The sequence below is a fragment of the Pseudophryne corroboree genome, unplaced genomic scaffold, assembly GCF_028390025.1.
Source record: "Pseudophryne corroboree isolate aPseCor3 unplaced genomic scaffold, aPseCor3.hap2 scaffold_2369, whole genome shotgun sequence".
NCBI classification, from domain to species: Eukaryota; Metazoa; Chordata; class Amphibia; order Anura; family Myobatrachidae; genus Pseudophryne; species Pseudophryne corroboree.
In genome coordinates, this window is record NW_026969023.1 from 2,156 (window position 1) to 10,188 (window position 8,033).

General features: G+C 42.7%; 5 non-coding genes across 5 annotated transcripts; 1 reads left to right on the forward strand and 4 right to left on the reverse strand.

Annotated features, from left to right (window-relative positions):
* Positions 1-345: 345 nt before the first annotated feature.
* Positions 346-509, reverse strand: LOC135010594 (U1 spliceosomal RNA). The gene has a single exon (XR_010209892.1). It is a non-coding gene; the product is annotated as a U1 spliceosomal RNA (small nuclear RNA).
* Positions 510-2,474: 1,965 nt separating this feature from the next.
* Positions 2,475-2,637, reverse strand: LOC135010592 (U1 spliceosomal RNA). Its single transcript, XR_010209890.1, has one exon. It is a non-coding gene; the product is annotated as a U1 spliceosomal RNA (small nuclear RNA).
* A 152-nt stretch (positions 2,638-2,789) lies between these two features.
* Positions 2,790-2,953, reverse strand: LOC135010593 (U1 spliceosomal RNA). Its single transcript, XR_010209891.1, has one exon. It is a non-coding gene; the product is annotated as a U1 spliceosomal RNA (small nuclear RNA).
* A 675-nt stretch (positions 2,954-3,628) lies between these two features.
* Positions 3,629-3,791, reverse strand: LOC135010595 (U1 spliceosomal RNA). Its single transcript, XR_010209893.1, has one exon. It is a non-coding gene; the product is annotated as a U1 spliceosomal RNA (small nuclear RNA).
* A 3,898-nt stretch (positions 3,792-7,689) lies between these two features.
* TRNAN-AUU (transfer RNA asparagine (anticodon AUU)) lies at positions 7,690-7,763 on the forward strand. Its single transcript has one exon. It is a non-coding gene; the product is annotated as a tRNA-Asn (tRNA).
* Positions 7,764-8,033: the final 270 nt, after the last annotated feature.

Below are 8,033 nucleotides of genomic sequence, written 5' to 3' on the forward strand. Positions count from 1 at the left end.
GCGTGTGAGTGTGTGCGCGTGTGTCAGGTCCGTGTGAGTGTCAGGTGCTGTGTGTGTGTGTGTCAGGTGCTGTGTGTGTGCGTGTGTGTCAGGTGCTGTGTGTGTGTGTGTGTGTGTCAGGTGCTGTGTGCGTGTGCGTCCAGCGCTGCATATGCGTATGCGTGTCAGGCGTTGCATGTCTGTGTGTGTCAGGCGCTGCGTGTCTGGGGGGGGTGGCCGGACACACAGCTGAGAGGGGGGGGGGTGGCTGGACACACAGCAGAGAGGGGAGGGTGACCGGACACACGGCAGGGAGGGGAGGGGGTAGGGGGTGGCCGAACACAGCAGGAAGAGGGGGGAGTTGACCAGAAGAAAGCACAAACACAGTCCCCCACTACCACAAATAATGCAGTTGAGTTTCCCACATTTGGGGAAATCACAGGGGTCAGCATACCCAGAATGCAATGAATGAACCTCACCCTGGGAGAACAATCTTCATGACCATGGTATCTCCTATGCAAAATAAGTATGATTTGGGATAGGGCTGGGGAGGGCCGCTGCAGCCCTTGTAGATTCTTATAAATAAAAGTTCTTCTTTTCTTGTCAAAATTAATAGCTAAGAATAGGCTGCCTGAGGCAGCCCCCTCTTAAGTGGCCTGCTACTGAAGGCACCAACTACAAACTGAGCTCCCTGTTCATGGAAGCGAGGTTATAGAGGAGGGGGCGCTGAGCATCTTGGGAACAGTCAAAAGCTTTGAGCCTGTTGGTGCCTCAGATCAAGATCCTACTCTACACCCCAATGTGAATCCTTGTGGAGTCCAGTGTACCCCACAGAAGAAATGAATGTGTCACACCCATTGGCAGCAACATTAGAATAGCTGCTGATGGGCACAATTGAGAAAGGAAGGGGGGAAAACATTTGAATCCAGCACATATATGTAATTTGAATATGTAATTTGTACCTTCCTACTTTAAAATGTAATGGATGAACCTCACCCTGTGAGAACTATCTTCATGATCAAGAGATCTCATACGCAAGAAAAGCATGTGCTGGGATAGGGCTGTGGAGGGCGGCTGCTCGGGCACACACCCGTCAAGTTAAGGAGATTCAACTGAGGAAGCACAAGGGAACTGCAGGGAGACCACATATTTTCAGATGAACATGAGAGGGCGGAAGGCTGCCTAATACTGAAGCACCCTCAAACATCAAACCATATGCAACAACTAGTACAAGCATTCCTGGGGAAAGGTCTGCAGCAGACGGATTTGCATACGGTGATGTCATCCAAGCAATGGGCATAGTTGGCTGCAACCCTCGTCTGCATATGAAAAGAGAAAATGGTCACGCAGGGCATGGCGGCCTTTGTGGGGTTGCGCTTGGATGACCCCTAGATCGCTTTATACACCCCCATCAGTGTGGGGCTCATGTTGGCCATGCCCAAGCCCCTGAAGCATTCAAGCTGATTTCTTGCAGCAGCTGGACCCAGTAACAGCTCCAGAGTTGCTCTACAAGACAAGTAAAAGGGTGTGAGCCCTGCAGCACCACCTGTAGTTTGCATACACACATATATAGGACAGCATCTCTTATATGCCCCAGGGGCAATAAAATAGTAGCCTTATCTAGGGTATCCGTCCATGCCGCTACAGCACTACACACCCAGGCCGACGCAATTGCCGGTCTGAGTAAGGTACCTGAATGTGTATAAATGGACTTCAGGGTAATCTCCTGTTTGCGGTCAGCAGACTCTTTGAGGGTAGCCGTATCCTGGGACGGGAGGGCTACCTTCTTGGATAAGCGTGTTAATGCTTTGTCCACCCAAGGGGAGGATTCCCATCGTAACCTATCCGTTGATGGGAAAGGGGAATCCTTTTGGAAATCTGCAGGAGATTCCCAAGCTTTTTCACATAACTCGTTCAGCTCGTGTGAGGGGGGAAAGGTTACCTCAGGCTTCTTTCCCTTGTACATATGTACCCTCTTGTCAGGGATAGGGGGCTCCTCTGTGATGTGCAAAACATCTTTTATTGCCATAATCATATATCAAATGTATTTTGCCAATTTTGGCTGTAACTTTGCATCATCGTAATCGACACTGGAGTCAGAATCCGTGTCGGTATCTGTGTCAACAATCTGGATAGTGGGCGCTTATGAGACCCTGACAGTCCCTGCGACATAGGATTAGGCATTGGTTGAGACCCTGACTGTCCCAAAGCTTCTGCCTTGTCTAATCTTTTGTGCAATGAGTTTACACTAGCATTTTAAACATTCCACATATCCATCCAATCAGGTGTCGGCGGAGACACCACGTTCATTTGCTCCCGCTCCTCTCTAATATAGCCTTCTTCCTCAGACATGTCGACACACGTGTACCGACACACTACACACACAGGGAATGCTTTTTCTGAAGACAGTTTCCCCACAAGGCCCTTTGGAGAGACAGAGAGAGAGTATGCCAGCAGACAGCAAACTAGGCTGGAGAGAGACCTAAGACAAAGAAATCTGAATTATATGAAAGCCGACCAGTGGAAACACAAATTATGCAGCCAAGTTTCCCACATTTGGGGAAATCACAGGGGCAGCACACCCAGAGTGCAATGGGTGAGTCTTGCCCTGGGAGAAGCACCTTCATGATCATAGTATCTCACCTGGCAGGTAAGTAGGAGTTGGGCTAGAGCTGGGGAGGGTCGCTGCTCGGGCACCCCCCTGTCAAATGAAGGAGATCCAACTGAGGCAGCACAAGGGAACTCTCGAAAGAAGAACAAGGCTAGAGGAAGATCTGAGACAAAGAAATCTGACTTTTACCAGAGCTGACCAGAGGAAAGCACAAACACAGTCCCCCACTACCACAAATAATGCAGTCGAGTTTCCCACATTTGGGGAAATCACAGGGGTTAGCATACTCAGAATGCAATGAATGAACCTCACCCTGGGAGAACAATCTTCATGACCATGGTATCTCCTATGCAAAATAAGTATGATTTGGGATAGAGCTGGGGAGGGCCGCTGCTCAGGCACATCTCTGTCAAGTAAAGGAGATTCAACTGAGGCAGCACAAGGGAACTCTCATCTGGGGACAACAACTGCAGGGAGAACACATATTTTCAGATGAACATGGGAGGGCAGAAGGCTGCCTAATACTGAAGCACCCCCAAACAACAAACCAAATGCAACAACTAGTACAAGCATTCCTGGGGGAAGGCCTGCAGCAGATGGATTTGCATACGGTGATGTCATCCAAGCAGTGGGTCAAAGTTGGCTTCAACCCTCATCTGCATATGAAAAGAGAAAAGGGGCGTGCAGGGCATGGCGGCCTTTTGCGGCGCTTGGATGACCCCTAGTTCGCATTAAACACCTCCACCCTCCTTCGGTGTGGGGCTCATGTTGGCTATGCCCCAGCCCCTGAAGCATTCAAGCTGATTTCTTGCAGCAGCTGGGCACTGTAACAGCTCCAGAGCTGCTCTGTAAGGCAAGTAAAAGGGTGTGGGCACTGCAGCACTACCTGTAGTTCGCATTGTGCGTTGGAAGGCACAAAGTAAGCAGACAGGAGGAGAAGTCAGGATAGTGCACAAGGGTATAGAAGGGAGGGGCTCAAAAAAAAAAGAAGTGGAAACAGACAGCAAACTAGGCTGGAGAGAGACCTGAGACAAAGAGATCTGAATTATATGAAAGCAGACCAGTGGAAACACAAATTATGCAGTCAAGTGTCCCACATTTGGGGAAATCGCAGGAGCAGCACACCCAGAGTGCAATGGGTGAGCCTTGCCCTGGGAGAAGCACCTTCCTGATCATAGTATCTCACTTGGCACGTAAGTAGGAGTTGGGCTAGAGCTGGGGAGGGTCGCTGCTCGGGCACCCCCCTGTCAAGTGAAGGAGATCCAACTGAGGCAGCACAAGGGAACTCTCAAAAGAAGAACAAGGCTAGAGGAAGATCTGAGACAAAGAAATCTGACCTGTTTTTCCCAAGAGGAAACTATATTAGGAATGCAGACATATGATGGTGGCCCTGTTGGCACCACCGATAACTGACTGGGTAAATGTTTCAGTAATATCAGAGTAAGGTTGGATAAATCTGTGTCCCAGACACAGACGTAGAGAATAGATGTGATATTCATGGCTATGTTTCTTTTCCCTCAGGCCCCGCTGGGTCGCAAAAATGTTATTTTGCCCAGTTACTACACACTGATACTGACACGGATACTGATACTTATGTCGACCATAAGTTTCCTGATTAGATCCAATATTGGCAAGGAGCATTCAGTACATGATTGTGGATATTATGGACATATTAAAATCACTGAAGACCCTGCTGTTCCTGACAAAGGGGTCTATATGTATGTATATATAGATATATAATGAAAGCTGATGTAACGTTCCTCCATCTCTGTTTGAGAAAGTCTGGGCCAGCTCGACAAAATGGTTTCAAATCCCCAAAAGGATTCTGGTTGTTTATTCATTTCCCGCCGCGGACAGAATACAAATACATGTGCATGGGTGAGTAGTAGTATTCAAGAATTGGTCGAATACCTTGTCATCCGATATAGATACCCTGGAGAGATGGGATACTCCTTACGTTGTATCATATCAAGGACACTGCAGCATACTTACGTGAGACTGCAAGGGATATAGGACTCTTGAGTTCACGGGCCAATTTCATGGCAGTGTCGGATAGGAGGGCATTGTGGATTCACCAAGAGAATGCTGATGCTGACTCCAAGAAGAAAGGGAGTCTCTTCCCTATGAAGGTGAAGCCTTGTTTGGTGATATCTAATTAGCACACAGGTAAGGAATTAAGAAAATCTTTATTTAAGGGTGAAGATGTTTCTCACAAAATCGTTGCCCCAATGCATCGTTGAAATTCAAGCTGGAAAGATGATTTTAATATATCACTTGTACATTTTGTATTGCTCTTCTGGTGACAATGTAGTTTGTTTTTGTCAATTACCATTTTAATAATAGGGTAAAGAAAATTAAGTGGATTTTTGAAAGAAAACAATACTGTCAATATACTATTAAAACAAATTAAAATGGTAAAAGTTATTGTACTTTAAGTAAAAATAAAAGAGACAAAATATCAATCCCAGTTTTGGATTACTTTAATTAACAAAAAAAAATGCATATAGCAGAGGATAGTTTCAATCTGCCTACCTCTGGGTTATGGGCCCAGCATGCTTCCATTGCTGTACTCTGCTGCACATGTAAGTGCAAGAGATCCTGAAGCACTCACTCATCATGGGAAAGTACCAATGTGTTTCTTCGTTGGTTGATAGAAGAAACATCTTACAAAAACTCTCCAGATTATTGACTTTTTTAAGTTTTTCTAGGAAACGTTTTAGATGAATGCTTATTAGCATTTGTCAGTATGTACTTTTGCAAAGTGTCTCTGTGGCGCAATCAGTTAGTATGTACGGCTATTAACCAAAAGGTTAGTGGTTCAATCCCACCCAGGGACGTAATTGACCTTGTTATCAGATTTTTGTGATCTTTAAGTAGACAAGTCAAATTTCATACCCCCTGTTATTGTGTAGGGTACCTGGCCTTCTCTGATGTAATCAGAGTTAGATTTGATTCAGTGATTTTATAAAAAAAGCTAGGAAGCACAATTTAGCAGTGGGTAGCAGAGAAAAAAAATATGCTGGCAGAAAAATCCAATTGAGTGATTAAACAGCTCTTTATTTTCTGGCTTTATTTTTATGCTAACAAATTTGTTCTCTGAAAAGTGTCCACAAAGCCAAGTCTCTGATTAACACCTTTGTAAGGATGGTTTTTCACCTATTACTAAATTAAACTTGCTTCATTGGAAAGGCAGCAAGATGCATCCTCATTTCAATGTCTACTGAAATAATACAGGTTGACACCAGGAAACATTAACGCCACTGCATCCTTGCTGCTTTCTCATGTGGAAGTCTGTTTAATGTGAAAACAAGGTGATATCTAATTAGCACACAGGTAAGGAATTAAGAAAATCTTTATTTAAGGGTGAAGATGTTTCTCACAAAATCGTTGCCCCAATGCATCATTGAAATTCAAGCTGGAAAGATGATTTTAATATATCACTTGTACATTTTGTATTGCTCTTCTGGTGACAATGTAGTTTGTTTTTGTCAATTACCATTTTAATAATAGTGTAAAGAAAATTAAGTGGATTTTTGAAAGAAAACAATACTGTCAATATACTATTAAAACAAATTAAAATGGTAAAAGTTATTGTACTTTAAGTAAAAATAAAAGAGCCAAAATATCAATCCCAGTTTTGGATTACTTTAATTAACAAACAAAAAAATGCATATAGCAGAGGATAGTTTCAATCTGCCTACCTCTGGGTTATGGGCCCAGCATGCTTCCATTGCTGTACTCTGCTGCACATGTAAGTGCAAGAGATCCTGAAGCACTCACTCATCATGGGAAAGTACCAATGTGTTTCTTCGTTGGTTGATAGAAGAAACATCTTACAAAAACTCTCCAGATTATTGACTTTATTAAGTTTTTCTAGGAAACGTTTTAGATGAATGCTTATTAGCCTTTGTCAGTATGTACTTTTGCAAAGTGTCTCTGTGGCACAATCAGTTAGTGTGTACGGCTTTTAACCAAAAGGTTGGTGGTTCAATCCCACCCAGGGACGTAATTGACCTTGTCATCAGATTTTGGTGATATTTAAGTAGACAAGTCAAAATTTCAAACCCCCTCTTATTGTGTAGGGTACCTGGCCTTCTCTGATGTAATCAGAGTTAGATTTGATTCAGTGATTTTATAAAAACATCTAGGAAGCACAATTTAGCAGTGGGTTGCAGAGAAAAAGAAATATGCTTGCAAAAAAATCAAATTGCTTGATTTAACAGCTCTTAATTTTCTTGCTTAATTTTTATGCTAACAAATTTGTTCTCTGAAAAGTGTCCACAAAGCCAAGTCTCTGATTAACACCTTTGTAGGGATGGTTTTTCACCTATTACTAAATTAAACTTGCTTCATTGGAAAGGCAGCAAGATGCATCCTCATTTCAATGTCTACTGAAATAATACAGGTTGACACCAGGAAACATTAACGCCACTGCATCCTTGCTGCTTTCTCATGTGGAAGTCTGTTTAATGTGAAAACAAGGTGATATCTAATTAGCACACAGGTAAGGAATTACGAAAATCTTTATTTAAGGGTGAAGATGTTTCTCACAAAATTGTTGCCCCAATGCATCATTGAAATTCAAGCTGGAAAGATGATTTTAATATATCACTTGTACATTTTGTATTGCTCTTCTGGTGACAATGTAGTTTTTTTTGTCAATTACCATTTTAATAACAGGGTAAAGAAAATTAAGTGGATTTTTGAAAGAAAACTATACTGTCAATATACTATTAAAACAAATTAAAATGGTAAAAGTTATTGTACTTTAAGTAAAAATAAAAGAGCAAAAATATCAATCCCAGTTTTGATTACTTAAATTAACAAAAAAAATGCATATAGCAAAGGATAGTTTCAATCTGCCTACCTCTGGGTTATGGGTCCAGCATGCTTCCATTGCAGTACTCTGCTGCACATGTAAGTGCAAGAGATCCTGAAGCACTCACTCATCATGGGAAAGTACCAATGTGTTTATTCGTTGGTTGATGGAAGAAACATCTTACAAAAACTCTCCAGATTATTGATTTTTTTATGTTTTTCTAGGAAACGTTCTAGATGTATGCTTATTAACCTTTGTCAGTAAGCACTTTTTGCAAAGTGTCTCTGTGGCGCAATCGGTTAGTGTGTTCGGCTATTAACCGAAAGGTTGGTGGTTCAATCCCACCCAGGGACGTAATTAAACTTGTGATCAGATTTTGGTGATATTTAAGTAGACAAGTCAAAATTTCAAACCCCCTCTTATGGTGTAGGGTACATGGCCTTCTCTGATGTAATCAGAGTTAGATTTGATTCAGTGATTTTATAAAAAAACAGCTAGGAAGCACAATTTAGCAGTGGGTTGCAGAGAAAAAAAATATGCTGGCAGAAAAATCCAATCGAGTGATTAAACAGCTCTTCATTTTCTGGCTTTATTTTTATGCTAACAAATTTGTTCTCTGAAAAG